Source organism: Chelonoidis abingdonii, chromosome 5 (genome assembly GCF_003597395.2).
Source record: "Chelonoidis abingdonii isolate Lonesome George chromosome 5, CheloAbing_2.0, whole genome shotgun sequence".
NCBI classification, from domain to species: Eukaryota; Metazoa; Chordata; order Testudines; family Testudinidae; genus Chelonoidis; species Chelonoidis abingdonii.
In genome coordinates, this window is record NC_133773.1 from 55,919,009 (window position 1) to 55,938,271 (window position 19,263).

Sequence of the window (19,263 nt, forward strand, 5' to 3'; positions counted from 1 at the left end):
TATTTCTAATTGTTTTGAGGATTTTTAAATTATTTCAGGAAGTATATCTGCTCTGTATTTGAAAGGAGGAGGTTCTGTATGTGCCTTGCAGAACTGTAACTTAAATACAAAACTTTCTGAGGCTGTGGAAGAGTTAAAGAACAATGTTAGAAATTGTTTTGTGTTAATATTAGAAATTAATACATTTTTTGGAAAGTTATTAGATTTTTCCAGAAGTAAAATCTCATGGTTCTAAAACTCTCATGTTGTCCATTATTTAGAGGTCAGTAGGGGCAGATTTGAATTGCAGCTTCTCTGGCCTACATGATTAAGAATCTGATCATAAACACTGATTCATAGTTGCAAAATTGTAAATTGTTTTGTCCACAAAGTTGCTGAGTTGATCCTTACCAAATGGGTTAAGGTGTCTCAGACTGCCTGCACTTCCCAGTATCCAGATTGTTTTCTTTCATGCTTGTCCAATAATAGGAACTTTATGCCTTGGAAGAAAATCACTAATGATATTATTTATGGTTTGTCCCTCCTGGGCACTTCCAGCCTCTCCAAGGAACATCTGAAGACTCTTTCTTTATCCTAGTGACATACTGACTCCTTGACTGTGCTGATCTCTGTGGTAATCTCAGTTTTACAGGCCGTCTTCCAGAAGGGACCATTGTGATTATCTAGTCTGACCTTTTGGAGCTTCTGTGTTAAGTCTCTTAGCTCTCTGAGAAGACAGATACAGATTAAGATGCTCAAGAGAGACCAGCACTAACATTCTGTTGACAATCTGAAGCATCTTGTCTTGTACCTGGTGACCTAAAATGTTCTTGGGAACTTCTTGGTTGACTAGAAGCTACCCTTTTTATTCCCCCTTCCCTAGTGTTGGTATCCTAAGGAAGATTTGGCTAAGGGAAAGTACTTCAATCTGTGCCTTGAGACAATGGGGCACAATAGTCAGTCTCCTTGTGGGTCGTGTTAGCGATGTGCCTCTGGCTTCACTACTCTGTTTAAAGAGAAATTGATAGGAGGGTTTTAGTTTTAATACTGAAATCTGTTGTGGTTCAAGAATTTATTTATTTTAAATGAAGACAACTTTTGTTTTGGTGTCTTAGGCCCAGATCCCAAAGGTGCTTAGTCTCCCATTTTGTACTGAAATCAGTGGAAGTTAGGAGCCTAAAATACCTTTGTGGATCTGGGCCTTAATCTCTACCTCCTGATTCTATTTATACATGGCATCCTTCAAAATTATGCATAGATGCACATACTCTAAAATTGCTAGAGAGAATTGTCAGAGAAAAACTTTAGTTCTCGCTTTTTTGGTTTGGTGCAGCAGAGTCAGATACTTCATTTTCTCTTTACAATTGTATAGAGGGAGGGAGTGCCCTAGGACACGGGTGCCCCAGTCCCAGGCAGGTCTCTCCACAGGTAAACAATTACAGCCAGCATTTATACCTTTTTGTTACAGACAATAATAAGCAACAGCTGCATTTTGTTTATACATAGGCCATCCTGATACCTTCTTTTTCTCACTTCTAAAGAGACACCAGGCTACATTCCTCATTATCGACACAAGGTCGCAACAACTTCTCACACAGTTCTTTCTCACTCGCCTCACGCAATCCTCGCTTCTACAAATCTCGCGTTAGTAGGGTTACAGCTAGCCTGACTCTTGCTAACAGACTGTATTGCATTAAGATCCCCTACAAATCCCTGTCAGTTCTTTCTCTACTTCCACAGCATGCACAGGATAATCCAAATTCAGGTGCACAGTGTAGAAAGTGCTGTAGGATCCATTTAAATAATATCCCATCATTTAGTTTCTGATATTAACAACAAATGAGTTGATATATGAAATTATAAACAAGTACCAAACTTCCGTGAGAGAAATAGAAATATAAATTTGGGTGTACAGTGAAGAGGAGCCATAGAAGTAAAGCACTTGCACAATTGAATCCAAGGTCAGTTTGTCTTTAAAATAAGCATTTTACCTGGAAGTGTAAGTTCCAGTTTTATACCATCTGTAAAATGAGGATATTTATATTAACCTTTGTAAAGTGCTTTGAGAGCTACTACTACAAAGCACTGTATAAGAACTAGGAAATTTTTTATTATTTATTTATTTGTTAATGTTTCTTTATTTTGCTTGGTTTTAACAAAACACTCCTTTGACAGTGCCAGGACTTTGAGAAATGTGCATATTTCAGGTGTTTATGTGAACAATAGCAAAGACTTGAAATAAATACTAAAAGCAACAAATGTGGATCAGGAAAACTTCTTTGCTCCCATGACAAATCAAACTTTTTTTATATCTTTTTGGTTTTTAAATGTAAAGAAAATGTATATTTTTAAGGATTTATTTTATTTTATTTGACTAATTGAACAGCCAATCAAATTATATATAATGAACAGTATAACTTTAAAAAAAAATTTTTTAAATGACTAGTGCTCATGAGTCAGACCAACCTGTCTTGATCCTTTGAAAAGTGGAAGTAGATGCTATTCAAGCTTCCAAACAGTTTTTTGACATCTTCTAATATCTTGGCTCGTCTGCAGTACCTCTGCTATTCCCGTCCTGGGCCTCTGTATCAGGTTCTCGGTCATGGAGACTGAAGATGCATCATGGAGCACAGAGCATGCTATGCTTTCTGTAGTCTCAAGAATGCACCTTACTGGTGATGGCGCTGGACTTCTATGTGGCTCCTAGAATCATCCTACCACTCTGTGTCCGTAGGCTTCTGCACCTCTGTTTCTCGCCATGGCTTATTTAGCAGGGTTAGTGTGTTTTGGCTCCCTTGCAAGAGCTTTCTCTTTTGGGGGATTTTAAACTAGAAAATGTATTCAACAAATAGCTCATCCTTTTTATAAAATAATATTCTTATTAACAGGAACACAGAGAAATGGCTTAAAATAACAAAGCTCCACATATTAATCTTCAACTGTTCTTTCCTTGCAAGTTTTGGGTAAATTCTACTCAGCCTGGACATCCCTACTTCTGAGCTGCGGGGAGAGTCAACCCCCTACAGCATTCTCTCAGTATCTCTCTCTATCTCCAGCTGCCCACTCACTACCCCACTGTAGGGCAGGGGTGTCTAATGGGTTAGTGTTCCTTGAATCCTAGTGTTTGGCCTCGGGGAAAAATAAGCCTAGCCTGGCTGGAGCCAGGCCTTTCCCATTTAATATCTCTCTAATTCTGTTGAGGAGCCTTGGTATTCTCTCTGGAGGTGTCTCACCTCTGTCATTGTTTACTGTCCTTTTTGTAAACTCCTTTCACTTAACTTCATGCACTTATACAGAATAATAATCAAGCAGGTAACCAGAGATGATATTGATAGAAATAAAGAAAAAGCCCATCTTCTCCAAAGGATGTGAACAAATTAGAATGATCAAACAGTAATTTCACTTGTGATGTGGTTGAGGTTTGGGACTAGGTTTTCTAAAGATTAAATGACTAGTTCACTTTGCCACTGACATCTCTCACAACCTTAAAATCTAGTTTCCTTCAGAAAATGGTTTAAAAGAAACGACACCCACCTTTAAGTCTCCTTGCCAATTTTTCTTTGTTCTACAGTTGCATTTATCTGGTGAATATTTTTAGACGGCCTTTTTTCCCCCCTCCCCTCATTGCTGTGTGGGAAAACCTACCCAAACAGGAAATTGCCTGACTGCCTGTGGGATTGGCCGACTATACGTAATGCAGTCAAATGCACAAAGAGCAATGTTTTGTTTCTCTGGATCAGTTTATAGTGATCTTGGATTATTCAAACACTTAGGTAAAAAAAAAATTGAAGTTTATTTTTAAAGTGGCTGTGTAAATATGAAATATTTTTGGAAGGGTCAGTTGTGTTCTTCTGTTTCTCCTGTAAAAATATAAATCTTGTTGGCTTTCTAAAAATAATTTGTGATGTCTGTATACCACTGCTCTACAGTATCTGTTTAGTGTGTTTTTGAAATGTTTACTCATATTCCTGTTTACTTACTCTGAATTGAGTCTCAACACCTTGGCGTTTTAAATTTCAACTTAACATCTGAATATGTGGGAGTAAAATTCCTTATCTTTAAAAGTAGAGAATATAGAGTAGAACTGCCTTTTAAAAGCAAAGTATCTAACTTTTTGTTAAAACGAGTGAAGTGATGGTAATATTACTGTCTGCCACAGTATCCTAGACCTGTCCTGTGGGGCAGTATGAGTAAATATTCTGATAGTTTATTCACAAGTCTGCTTTTTCCATGTTTGTTAGTCAACCTTATAGAATAGATACAAAATGTTGGACATTTCTCCTGAGGCCTGCAGTCTATTTTGATTCAGTGCAGTATGTACAGTTGTACTAAGTCTTCAGGATTATCCTTCACATTTTTAAAAAAATCCATTTTTAATGCAGAGGGTAATCAGTCATTTTGTTAAGGGGATAGCTACACAATCCAGTAACTTATTTTTTCTGTGCATCTGGTCCTGTGCATTTCTCACCCATGGAGTCTAGTATTGGACTGTTACGTATAACCATAACAAATAGCAGTACTGGATACTGGGTTGATTCTTACTATAAGATGAAGATGGTGCCTGGCATAGGTAACTGAATAAAGCCAAGCTACTTATCTCTTTTCCTGTGCTCTTGCACAGGCTACTCTATGAAACGAAACTGGAATCTCATCTGAACAATTACTTCTGTTTCAGTTCTAGGGATGAGCCGTTTTAGTCAGTCTGCACCCAATAAACAACTCGTGTAGTGGCAGAATCCCATTTTCTGCAGTAATATGACCTCGCTTAGCATTCTGTGCTACTTTTCCCCTTTGGCATAGGAATCTCTTGTTTTAAAGGTTCATTATGATTTGGATTCTCCTCATGCCTCCTTGCTTCCCCGGAGGGGGGTATACTAAAATATATAGATTTAAGAGCATACAAAGATGATACACAGAAAATAGTAGGTACTAAAGAGCTCTTTAGCAGAGCAGGGTAAAGCAAAAATCAATGGTTAGAAGCAGAAGCTAAACAAATTTGAATGAGACACACATTTTTAAGCATGAGGGTGATTAACCAAGGGTAGTGGTGTATTCTCCATCTCTTGCTGTCTTCAAATCAAGAGTAGATGCCTTTCAGGAAGATAAATCTTAACCAAACAAGTTATGGTGTTCAGTAGATTAATGGTCTGTGGTATACAGGAGATCAGATTAGATGACCTAATGGTCTAATCTGGTTTTAAACTCATGGAATGTAGATTAAGATGGAGTTTGAGTGACTGTGGTTTAGGAAATTCACAGGCTTCTAAAGTGTTAGTTCAAATGTGACCAATGAAGTACGTCTGATGCTCTTTATAAGGAAACCTTGAGAGCTAAAAAGTAAACACAAAGTACACAAACCAGATTATGCAAGGGACAAAAACGTACACACACTTGAAAAATAGTCCTGCAACAGCAAATTGTTATAGTAATGTCAGTTTGACTTGTCCCTTCAGCATGAGCACAGGCTCAGACTATGGTCTCCTGAGTGCCATCTGGAATCTGTGCAGCAGAGTGGCAGCTTGTACCAAGTGTGTGATTTTAAATATTTTTCAACAGCAGCCTCCTTGGGGCTTGAGTAGAAGATTTGGTGGTCTGTGGAGCAACAAGAAATGAAAAATGAAGACCAGCATGAACGAAGGGAAGAGTGAAGGAGATGATAAAGGAAACCTACAGCTGGGAGAGGGGGAAATGTTTTAAAAGAGAAAATACCAGCTTCTCTCCTAACTAAAGCAGGCTACACTTTGGTTTCTAGACAAACTTGGGCTATGTCTAACTATGCACTTGGGGATTTGCTTCTCATCTCACATGGACCTACTTGCTCTAGTTGTCATTGCAGTAGCATAACCATGGTAATATGGCTGAGGCAAGTGGCAGTGCGGGCTAGCTGCCCTCAGTACAAAATCCACCTGAAATCAATGAGTCTGAATTCAGCACAGACTAGCTGTGCTGCTGCTTGCCACTGTCTACACAAGATGGGAATTGCTCTGCTATTTTAGAGCCTATGGGTACAGGACATCACAATTTCCTAGTTACTTCCCAGTCCTGAACAACAGTAATTCTTAAGAACTAGCTGGAAAAGCACTGAAGTAGGATGCCCAAAGTACAACCTGCAGCTGCCTCTGTAGCGCTGATGCAGCTCATGAAGAGAATGTGTCCTGACATGCATGTCTCCATCTTGATCAGAGCAGGCTTTCTTGGTGGCAAGAGCATGCACTAGCCTGCTAATAGGCAAAACAGCTCTGATTAAGGAATAGTGCATGTTGAGGCACCGTGCTGCTTGTGTACCAGTACATTATATGGAAGATTATCCTGTTGGGCTGTATCACTTTGATTAGACCTCTTGGTGATAGCACTAACTTTTTTACAACTTGTTTTCCCACAATGCATTTTATATTAGCTGTTTTAATAATGTAAAGAAAAATGTCAGTCTGATTTGTATTATGGCAGATTGCACCATCCCACAGTTCTGTGGCAAGAGCACTTTTCACTTTGTAGCGAGAACTGATTTAATATCCCACTTCTTTAAAAGCCACACTACGTGTCCTCATTTCACTTATTCCTTGCACACACAAAAAAACCCAACTGTTCGTGCTAAAGAAATCAGTATGATGCCTAGAAATTAATGTTCAAGGCTGGATTTTCCAAAAGAATGATACATTATATTTTCAATTTTTTATCAATAGCTTCTATTATTTAGTATAGTGGCTTACAGAATCTCTTGTCTAAGTCCTGTTTTGTAATGTACTGATGGATTCAATATGCATTCTTATAAGTAAGCATTAAGTGCTACATACACAAAATATTTTTATTGTATTCCTGATAGAAAAATAACTAACGGGGCAGGAAGCAGTCAATGAATGAATTACAGAAATCTTGAAAGGCACAAGTAGGTAGAGGTCAGAATTTTTCCTTTGTTCCTGGTTCAATAGTTATTTCTAATACTATTTTTAAAGCTTTTACTGAGTTCAAGGATAGACATTCAGATAAAGGAAAGTACTGACAGTTTTTCCTCAGCTCTTTTTTCATCCAGTTTTAAAAGCATATATGTGGTGATGTTCTCAAATCTCTCCTTGAGTAGCACATCTAAATCTACAGAAAATAAATAGCAACGTTTTAGTAAATAACCTACAGGTCTACCAAATCAAAATGGTGTTGCATTAGCTGTTTTATCTTGCTGCATCTTACCTATTGCACAGAGAATAATAGAATAACATATTTAAAAGTGGTTTTGGTGTTTCTTAATTTAAATTCTTTCTCTGTTTATGTTGGCAACTTTACTGTACATTTCTTACCATGAAAAAAAATCCCAATATCAATCTTAAAATTATATTCTGTGAAAATATAAATAACATCGTTGACATGAGAAACAGTTCCTTGCATATACAGCTGTACACAAAAATAAAAAATGTTACCTTAAGAGAGGTCATGAAATTGCTACAGAAAAAAATTATCACCAGTGAAAATGCAGCAGTCCAAATGAAAATGGAACTAAACCAGTGTAAATATTATGCACAGGAACATTCCGGCCTCCTATAAATAAAGACTGAGGTTTTCAAAGTCTCCAGCTTCCTTTTTGCAGACCAATCTGGATTGTTTAGTAAATGGCACAAGCAAACAAATATGCATTTAGTATGGCTAAATGTAAATGTGTAGGTACAGGAAAGGGGAACACTATCTGAGGAAGCAATGACTGAAAAAGGTTTGGGGGTCATGGTGGATAACCAGATGAACATGGGCTCCTAGTGCAATGCTGCTGCCAAAATGGCTGATGTGATCCTTGGATGCAGACACAGGAATCTCAAGTAGGAATAGAGAGGATATTTTACATCTGCATTTAGCACTGGCTGAAATACTGTGTCCGGTTGGGTGTCTTGTTCATTCAAGCGGGATGCTGATAAACTGGAGAGGGTTCAAAAAGCCACGAGATAATTAAAGGATTAGAAAACATGCTTTAGGTTATGTCTTCACTAGCAATGTTAAAGCGCTGCCGTGGCAACGCTTTAACATGGCTGTGTAGTCGTGGCAGGGTAGAGCTCTCCCAGCGCTATAAAATTACCATCTCCACTAGGGAAGTAGCTCCCAGCACTGGTGCACTGTCTATACTGGTGCTTTACAGCGCTGAAACTTGCAGTGTTTGGGGGGGGAGGTTCACACCTCGAGCAAGAAAGTTGCAGCTCTGTAAAGTGCCAGTGTAGACAAGGCCTTAGTGATGGATTCCTGGAGCGCAATCTATTTATCTTAACAAAGAGAAGGTTAAGTGGTCACTTGATCACAGTCTATAAGAACCCAGGTGGGGAACAAATATTTAATTGGCTCTTCAATCTAGCAGACAAAGGCATAACATGATCCAATGGCTGGAAGTTGAAGCTGGACATATTCAGACTGAAAATAAGGCATAATTTTTAAAAAATGAGAGTAATTAACCATCGGAACAACTTGCCAAGAGTTGGGGTGGATTCTCCATCACTGACCATTTTTTAACTCAAGATTGGATGTTTTTATTTCTGTTCAAGTCTCTTTTAATTTCAAGTTGAATGCAGAAAACCTATTAGAGAACACAAGTATGTAGGAAATTCAAACAATTAATAGATCTTGAACTGTCAAGCCAACAGCTCCCATTGGCTTCAGTAGAAGCTGCTGGGTAGTCAGCTCATTGCACAGTCTCAAAGCTGACAGTATTGCTGTATCAGTGGGACCATGAGCACAGCAGCCACCCAAAATTCAGCAGGGAAACAGGCTCAGAAACAGTCAAGAAAGAAAACCATCAGAATGGCTTCACCAGGCACAGTTGGGTGCCTCTAACATAGTTGCAGCTGGGACAGAGGAGGAGAATAGAGAGATCTGCTGGGAAAGTCATCAGGATGTATCTGGGGAATTGGAGCTGGATGCACAGGGCACAAATGAGGGGGAAAGTTGCAGTAGGTGCAGCTGTAAAGAGAGCAATGATAATGGCATGGTGAGCAGGAGACCTGCCAGGGAAATGAGAGCCATACTTTGGGGTGAGCAGCTACAAGGACCCTCAAAGTAACCTTGTGTGAGCACTTCAACTGGAGCCTGTGAAACTCTGGGAAGAGCAGACAGACCACGAGAAGCAGCATGCAAGGGGGTGGCCTGGCTCCTTTAGGAAAGAAGGGGGGTTGGGGCCAGTTCATCCTGTTCTATGATTTGGCTTCTTAAAGAAACAGATGTTTAAGGGAGCAGCAGACAAGCTGGTGAATGGTAATCAGGGAGCTTTCTCCTGAGAGGGGTAAAAGCCCAGCTGTGAGATGAGTCTGGGGTGAGAGGGTACCTAGCTTGGAAAGGATAAAGGAGAATGTTTGTGTAAGAAGGAGGCTGGGGGGGGCCCTGAACCAAAGGGCAGGTCAGAAGAGAGGCTATGTGAAGCAGGTCTGGAGCCTGGCTACTTGTAGGCTGGGGAAGTTGGCCTTAATCACTGCACAGCCTCAGAAGGGAGGAATGTGGAGTTTCTTAAGAAGCTCAAAGGATTTGGGCCTGAGGGAATCAAGGGAAGCTGTGTATTTATCAATACTTAATAAATTGGACCCCAGTATGAAGGAATGTTATGTTAATTAATTTGAGCTGTGAACAAGTTATTCTGGATAAGCAAAAGGGAACTGGGAGTGGTGCGTTCGGTATCATGCTGTGCCATGAGGGGCCGAGATCCAGAGACAACACAGTGCCCCACAGTGTCAATGTAAGATGACGATGGAAAGACTGCAACAGCAACGGCTGGATGGGGTCATAGGTTAGGAGTGAAATGCCTTCTCTACTAGTGCTCCATAAAACATAGATGCCGTTATAGTGGGAAGACAGGGAATGTCTTCCAACCTGGGGGTGCTGTTCCCTCCCCCAACTTGGAAGGGAGGCAGATGACAGTGTTGAGAAGAGAGCCTGGGTTTTCTTGGAGCTAAACTGATCAGCACACTCTTTCTCTTCCTGCTCCAATGAACTGTTTAGATAATAAACTGTTTAGATAATAAACTTGAAGTGCAGGAGTCAGAGACTTATGCAATCTCCTGTCAGCAGGAGCATCTGTGACTTCCTGGTGGGGAGGCAGCAGATCTATGGTTAGCTCACATCCACCTTGCATAGTTCCTCCCACACCAGCTTTAAGGATTTGCTGAGCTGGAAGGACCTGAGTGGGACATGAGGAAACACTAGCGGCTGGGGTAGTGGCCTCTTTTCCTACCTCCCCTCCTTCACACACTTAGGGGATAGCTACGGGGGAGGAGGGACACGGACATGAGATCAGTATGAAAGGGAATTGGGGAAGGGGAAAAGAAACTGGCAGGACTTCATGGAGAATGAAGCAAGATTGGAGGCTGGGCAGGGGCGGCTCTAGACATTTCGCCACCCCAAGCACGGTGGGATGCCATGGGGAGCGCTCTGGTGGTCGCCGGTCCCGCGGCTCCGGTGGACCTCCCGCAGGCTTCGGTGGAGCTGCGGGACCAGCGGACCCTCCGCAGCACACCTGCGGGAGGTCCACCGGAGTCCTGCCTGCCGCCCTCCAGGCAACCGGCAGAGCACCCCCTGCGGCATGCTACCCCAAGCACGCGCTTGGCATGCTGGGGCCTGGAGCCGCCCCTGAGGCTGGGACTGAGAGGAAATGGGGTAGGAGAGGGTCTTGTGTGTAGGAGACAGCACTGCAGGAGTTTGGGGGGCAGGGGAAAGTGAGTCTGATCAGACTTTCATGTGGAGAGGAGCCTGAAGGGGAAAGAGGAAAGGGGGAGGGGGGGAGTTAAGAGCAAAGTAAGGGATACTGCAATGTGGGAAGAGAGCTACTTGGACTGTAGCATAGGGAGAAAGGCAGGAGAGGATCTGAGTGAGTGAGTGAGTCCTGGGGATCTTGGTATTTTTAAAACCTTTTTGTGGTTGCAATGGAATATCTCTGGCCTTCCCAAAATGACTCTACAGATTTATAGAGTGGGACACTTTGACTCTGGGGATGTCAGCTATGCCTTTCTTAAGTATGGTGTGTGAGTTTGCAGCGTTTTAACTTTTGTGACTAACGAATAGGATATTTAAAATGAAAAATCACCAACAAAAAGGTCTTGTATGCTTAAAAAAAGTCAATAATTGGTCAAGCTAAACAAGGCACAACCTGTTTGTGCTCCTATTATCATTGGGGCTAACCTAATTCTTTCCCTCCTGAAATTTCATAAACCTGTGTGTGGGAGCACTGAATTTAGGCAAGTGTTGTGTGTGGACCAAAGTAATCTTTAGCTCTGATTAGTATAATTTGCTTGTTTAAACAGCTAGCAATCTTCTAATGAGGTTCACTTTTCTTTGGCTAATTTGTGTGTGTGTGTGTGTGCGTCTTTCCTTTTTTCAGATGGTGAAATGTTTTTGGTTGGGGGAAAGCACTGTATTCACAATCAAAGCAATTAAAGAGTAATAGACATTTTAATTAAATAATAATCATGCCAGGATTTCAACTTTGAATTATAAAGCAGCACACACTTGATGCAGGTAATCATTGGCTAGTATCATTAGGTATTTTACAGAAGGACTCCTATTGTTTCCAACAGACATATATTAAAAATTACAATTAAGACACATTAAAAGACTATAATCCACAAGTATGTAACATTTCAGGCAAATCATTCCTGATGTAATTTACTATGCTTTGTTTCTGCCACATCCTCAGATCCTCCTATTAACAGATGTAGCTGTATATGGAGTTAGAAGGAAGTGGAGCAGGGACAGTTATGTAGTTCACATGAGATTTACTAAGTCTAGGCTCAGTCCCCAGTGAGATATCTTTACTCATTTGGATAATTTTTTTTTTTTACATCACCACTTCTAAAACTTTTTAAAGTAAATATTGATTTTGTAGTAATAATGTGTCTCCAGTAGAGAGCACTACTGGCATTGCCTTCTCTTAAAGCTTACCTATTTAGTTAACATTTCTATTTCTAAAGTTTGTAATATTAGGATGTAGAACACTGGGCTGGATCTTGGATTGAAGTTGTCAAGCCTGTCCAAATCAATGCATTTCTGAGACTCTGTTAAGTAGAGTTTGAAACAAAAATAATCGAACACAAAACAGCAGGATCTGTACTAATTGTTATATTAAGATTTGCATACAATACGGGGCAGCAGCAGGAGATCAAGTGGCTCATTTGTGGTGGATACTCAATGGTTAATTGAAGGTCTTTTATTCAGAAGCTGACTGACAGCCTGCAGTCTGAATGCCTAGATAAGGTAAAATGTTGGCTGATGACACGGGAGGCTTTAAAAATCTTGTCTTTCTGGGATTAATACTAATCTTGATCTTTTTTCTTGGGGTTCAAACTAAAAAACAGAACCCCTAACTATAGTTCATTTTAATACACTACAGTTAAAAAGCTATGCAAATATGGCAACATCTTAATCAATTTGCTACTTGTATGTAGCCTAACTCATATCTGCAGACTTTGCTGACAAATATATTTTTATTTTTATTTTTACTCCTACTAGCCCTTCAGATCCTAGACAGCTGTGTTGAGTTAATGTCATCTTACCGAAGTTAGAATCTTTATTACATATGATGGAGCATGAACCAGAAAGAGCAAACTTGCCTTTCAGATCTCAATCTGACTTTACAAGGCTGGCCGTTGAAAATAACAATCTTGTTACTGGTTTCAGAGTAGCAGCTGTGTTAGTCTGTATCCGCAAAAAGAACAGGAGTACTTGTGGCACCTTAGAGACTAACAAATTTATTTGAGCATAAGCTTCCGTGAGCTACAGCCCACTTCTTCGGATGCATGGAATGGAATGTTACTGAAACTGAGCAAATTAAATGAGTCCGTGAGTGACTTAAAAAAATAAAGCCCTGTTATGTCATTTTTAGTATATTTTTTCAGTGTATTACTGTATTTCAAATCTATGTCTCAGGCAGAATGCTTCCTACCCTGCTGCCCAGAGTCAAATGGAGCTGGTTACCAGCAGCTCAGTCAACTGTTCCTTTTTTTTTTCCTGCCCCCTCTTGGCTTCATCTCTGTGCTCCAGACTCTAAGGTTTTATTTAAAAATATAATATAGCCTTTAGGGTTACAAAAGAATTTTCACGATGTGAATAGTGTAAATAGATCCCTCAAAAGTGGGGACAGTTTGAAACAATAGTACTGAGAGAGATGTGACTTACATTAGTTCTTCTCGGTTGGGTATGAACTCTGAAGCCTACTGATAAAGGTGTTGTCCTGGACATAATTAACTAGTTCATTGCTGGTAAGAGATGCAAAGAGGAAGCGTAACAATCATATTATGAAGATCTGCACAATCTACTGTGAGTGACATTTTGTTTTGAGGAGTCAAGTGGGTGGGGCTTGGTTGAGGGTGATGCTTGAGAGCATAGTATTATCTTCCTTCACAACTCCCCATATTTATTCTACTTTCTTATTAATTAAAAAGATTCCTAGTTTCAGTATCTAGATATGGAAAAAGAGTGTTTCATGCAAGTCTAAACCAATAGCTAATGTGTATCTTTCATTGCTAAGGTAGACAAAACCCTCGGTTAAAAAAAAAACCTAAAATTTCATTTAAAAATAAAAGCAATAACAAAGAAAACATTCCAAGTTATATTTGGTGTGTTGCTTTAGGGAAGGCATCAACCAGAATGTTTCATTCAGACTTAAGCTTGCACAATAACTGCCAAGTTAAACAGTTCAACAATATCTCCAACCTAGTGACTGAGTTCTTTAAAGCCAAATGTTTAATATTTACATTAAAACTTGTATATAAAAAAAATCCACTTCTCACTCAGCAAGAACTTTTTTCTTGGAGAAAAGAATCACAAATTTATTTTTTCCAGTACAAACAGTCTTTGTATTTCTAGGGGACCAGTTATAGGCGTTGAGGAGATAGTTGTGTGTTAATTGGTGCTTGGTAAATTATAATAATACAAATTCAGTTGTATGTCAGACTTGCGCATTGAGTCCTAAAAATCTATCCTTTGGTAACAATCTGGGGTGAAATTCTGCCCCTGATGAAGTCAGTGGGAGTCTTGCTATTAACTTCTGTGGAGGCAGAATTTCACCCCTGGGTTGCTTCTTATAGGGAAGACCATTGTTATTCAGGGTGTGGCAAAGAGATAGTGTGTTTGTATAAACTTATGTACTGAATATGAATGAATATTTGCATGTATTCATGTTAAGAAAAAAAATAATATGGGGCCAAATAAATCCTAGGAGTAACTCCACTGACATCAGTGGAATTGCTCCAGGGATGTGTTTGGCCATTTATGTTTCTAGGGAGTCAAGCCATTAAAAAATTAGTAACGTACAGCTATAAACTAGAGCTTATAATTCTCACTTCTAGTTGATACCTGACAAAGCTGGTACCATAGCTATGTAAATGTCTAGAAAGAAAGTGGTGCAGCTCTTCTGACAGACCAATGTATGAATTAGAGCACGGGGCTAGAGCCAGTACCACTGTGTTCTGTTTCCTGTTTGATGCTGACTTGCCAGGTGACCTTAGGCAAGTCACTTTACTTCTCTGTACCTCATCTTCTTCATCTGTGAAATGAGAATAACACTTCATGCCTCACAACATGGCCATGATGTGTTAGTTGTAAAGAATTTGAGCTCCCTGGGTGAAAGGTGCTCTAGAAGGACAAAATATTAATTCTTTGTTATTAAAAAATCTCTAATCTCTACTGCATTCAAAAAAAATCAGTTACCAAATATCTTCTAAATATCTTCAATTCAATAACATTTTATGGGGAAAAACAAAGAAGAATCCCAATTTTCTGTAAAGGTAAGATGAGAGCACAAACTGGTATATCCCAGATTCATAGATTCATAGACTCTAGGACTGGAAGGGATCTCGAGAGGTCATCGAGTCCAGTCCCCTGCCTTCATGGCAGGACCGAATACTGTCTAGACCATCCCTGATAGACATTTATCTAACTTACTCTTAAATATCTCCAGAGATGGAGATTCCACAACCTCCCTAGGCAATTTATTCCAGTGTTTAACTACCCTGACAGTTAGGAACTTTTTCCTAATGTCCAACCTAAATCTCCCTTGCTGCAGTTTAAGCCCATTGCTTCTTGTTCTATCATTAGAGGCTAAGGTGAACAAGTTTTCTCCCTCCTCCTGATGACACCCTTTTAGATACCTGAAAACTGCTATCATGTCCCCTCTCAGTCTTCTCTTTTCCAAACTAAATAAACCCAATTCTTTCAGCCTTCCTTCATAGGTCATGTTCTCAAGACCTTTAATCATTCTTGTTGCTCTTCTCTGGACCCTCTCCAATTTCTCCACATCTTTCTTGAAATGCGGTGCCCAGAACTGGACACAATACTCCAGTTGAGGCCTAACCAGCGCAGAGTAGAGCGGAAGAATGACTTCTCGTGTCTTGTTTACAACACATCTGTTAATGCATCCCAGAATCACGTTTGCTTTTTTTGCAACAGTATCACACTGTTGACTCATATTTAGCTTGTGGTCCACTATGACCCCTAGATCTCTTTCTGCCATACTCCTTCCTAGACAGTCTCTTCCCATTCTGTATGTGTGAAACTGATTGTTCCTTCCTAAGTGGAGCACTTTGCATTTGTCTTTATTGAACTTCATCCGGTTTACCTCAGACCATTTCTCCAATTTGTCCAGATCATTTTGAATTTTGACCCTGTCCTCCAAAGCAGTTGCAATCCCTCCCAGTTTGGTATCGTCCGCAAACTTAATAAGCGTTCTTTCTATGCCAACATCTAAGTCGTTGATGAAGATATTGAACAGAGCCGGTCCCAAAACAGACCCCTGCGGAACCCCACTTGTTATACCTTTCCAGCAGGATGGGGAGCCATTAATAGAACCCTTATAGCTGGTGCTAGTCAGCCCCTACTAAGACTGGCATTTTCCCATTGCATGGCTTTCAGAGATAACTGGCATTATCTTGGCAATAGCAAAAGAGATTCACATTAACACTGTTTTTGTAATGGATTGAAGAGGCAACAGGCAATTTTCACAGCTGGCAAAGAACCCGTACAGTGTGATTTAGGAACCTTTGTGGATATCTGGTAATTTTGCCTTTGGCAATCTTCTAATCATATTTTTAACTGATAGCTGGTGATCTCGCATGTGGCTTCTGATCCTGGGACAGCGAGAGAGAATAAAATCCTATTTTTAAAACAATTGTTTGAATTTGCACTGTGTATGTGTGAAGGAACAACTGTAAAGGTGCACACTTTATCCTATATCTGTAATCAAGTTAGAACACACATCATTTCCTTGTTACATTGGAATGTATGGAACTTAGTGACGTGCAAAAGGGCAGATACAATTCTGTGGGCTGCCGTTCACTTCATGCTTTGTAAAATAAAGCAAAGTTTTCATAACAGGTTTTTATGGGCTTATTCTCTCCTAACAAAGCATGGTGTGTTTAAAATATTAGTCCCTCTTATTTGGGAACATCTAAATTAAGAGCAGCTGAGAAAAGCTGAACAAGATGAGACTGAGGTGATACTGGTAAGAAGAGGGGAGGAAATGTGTCTTGTGTAACATTCCCCACTCTTGAGGGAGTATGCCCTCAGATTAAGTCAGTTTACAGCACTGAGATCATTTTTGATTTCTCAGTGCTATGGACGCCAAATAGCCAGGCAGCAGGAAGCCTGAGTCTCATCCTCTCCCATACTGATCTGGCCATGCATCCATGCACTTGGGACTCCAGTCTTGAGTATTTCAATTGATGGGAATGAAGCAACACATCCTGAAAAAACTGCAATAAAAATTCCAGAAGCACCTGTTTAGCAGTACAGGTCACTGTGAGCACATCATCCTGATGCTCCAGCCTCTGCACTGGCTCCTCTTTAAATACATCATCTCTGTCCTGATAGTCAAAGCCCCCTCCAGGATTAGCCTGAACTATCTTAGAGATTGCCTCTACCTCTGTGGCCTTGTGTCATAAACAGATTGTTAAGGGTTAATGTCTCCTTCACCTGGAAAGGGTTAACAAACAGGGAACTAAACACCTGACCAGAGGACCAATCAGGAGACAAGATACTTTCAACCCTGTGTGGAGGGAAGTTTTGGGTGTGGGTCCTTTGTTCTGTGTGTGTGTCTTTTCTCGGGGGTCTGAGAGGGACCAGACATTACTACAGGCTCTCTAAAGCTCTGTTCAAATAGTAAGTAGAACAGGCAATTTAGGCTTTTTAATTGTTTGTTTTACTCTATTTGCACATGTGGATCTGGCTGGTTAACTTTTATATGTGTAGTTGCTGGGAATATTTTGATTTGTATTGGTACTGGAGGAAGGGTTTCTTCCTTTGTCTGTAAACTATAGGACCCTGTAATATTTACATCTTGAAGTTACAGAGATAATTCTTTACTTTTTCCTTTCTTTTATTAAAAGATTTCTTTTAGAGAACCTGATTGATCTTTCCTTGTTTCCCTTGTTTTATCCCAGGGGATTGGGTTTAAACACCAGGACTGGTGGGGGAGGAGGGAAGGGGGAGAGAGAGGCTAATTTCTCTCTGTGCCAGGATTACTGTCTCTCTCAGGGAAAGTCTGGGAGGGGGGAGAAGGGGGAATGGTTTATTTCTCCTGGTTTTAAGAATCCAAGGGATTTGGGTTCTTGGGGTCCCCAGGGAAGGTTGGGGAGATCAGAGTGCCCCAAAACACTATATTTTTGGGTGGTGGCAGGCTATCAGATCTAAGCTGGTAATTAAGCTTAGAGGAATTCATGCAGGTACCCAAAATTTGGACGCTAAGGTTCAGATTTGGGAATTATACCTTATGACACCTTGACCACCCATAGCAGCTGTGTTCCACTGCAACTATAAAACTCCCAAGCAATAGAAGTCTAGTGAGTACAGGAGACAGAATTTTTGTGGGAGCTGGACCTAGACTGTGGAATTCACTATTAGAAGAGATAATGACCATAGGGCTCACAACCAGGGCCGGTGCAACCATTGAGGCAACCTGGGCGGTCGCCTAGGGTGCTGCCATTTGCAGGGGTGCCATTTTCTTCGGCAGTGACCGCGGCAGCTGGATCTTAGGCGGAGGGAGCTGGGGCAGGGGAGTGCGGGAAGGGCCACCTGCAGCAAGTAAGCAGGGGGTGGCATGCAGGGGAACTGCCCCAGCTCACCCTTCCCTGCCTCCTCCCCAAGCATGCCGTGGCTGCTTCACTTCTCCTGCTTCCCAGGCTTGCAGCGCCCAAGCTATGAAAGAATATTTTATAACCCAGCAGCAGACATTGAAGTCTTAACAGGATACTGCTTTTTAAATCTAAACCATTGTTTAGTTTCTATAAGAACATTTTTAGAAACAGAAAAAAGCTACTCAGCATAATATGCTGTCCTTATATTAACCTAAGTCCCATCATGCACCAGTTACCGCAGTATTCTGTCCCTTCCATTTTCCAAATTAGCTTTAGGAGTCTGTTGGATTCATTTAGTTCAGTCATCCTTTCCCAATAACTTTTGGACAAATTATGAGGTGAAGTTAATGGGAGCTGCTTATGGTTCAGCAGCACCCTAGGGTTCCTACCCTAAAATGAGATAGGAAGCCTAATACATCATGAAAAACACTTAATTCTTAATCGTCATCGAAACAGAATTGCTAGGATATTTTAGTGTTTTGATATTTTGAAATTTCTATGCACTGTTTATTGGTATTAAAACTGATACCAAGTTGGGTGATTTTTCTAGTTAAGTGTTGAGCAGTACAGTGAAAGCATCTTGGAAAAAAGTGACTTGTGGGATCTGTTCTTGTTGACTAAAAATGAGAGCGCACTGTAAACCTCTGTGGACTAAAGAACAATTAGCTCTAAAGTCTTATTCATAGGAAACTATTAATCTTCTTGGATCAGAGTAGTGTTGTCTGAAAGGGTAAATTGCCACCCATAAAAGAGGGGTGCAAAATCCTACTACATAGTGAGTGGCAGACCTGTCAAACCTGTGAAAAAATGCAGAGATTGGGCTTGTTTTTGGCTTGTGAGTTGCTTGTTGGCTAGTTTTTGGCTTGTAGCTTGTTGCTTTTTTTATCAGCTTCTGGCAAGCAGGGACATGGAGTACAGAGTCAGGAGTGCACAGCGGGCCCACCACAGTCCCAGACTGCATGCCGGAGGGAATCTAGTCACATAGAGTATTTGGGTTCTTAGGGATTGGCTTGTTTTAGCCTTGTTTTGAAATGAGATTAGCTTGATTTTTGGCTTATTGTGAAAGTCTGGGTGCTTATTTACTGCCTGAAAGTTGGCAATTGTGCTAAGGAGGTGGGCATATCCCCATCACATGGTGAAGTGATGAGGGGGCAACAAGATGTGAAAACTTGCATTAGTTGATAAGACACTGTAATAAAAAAATCTT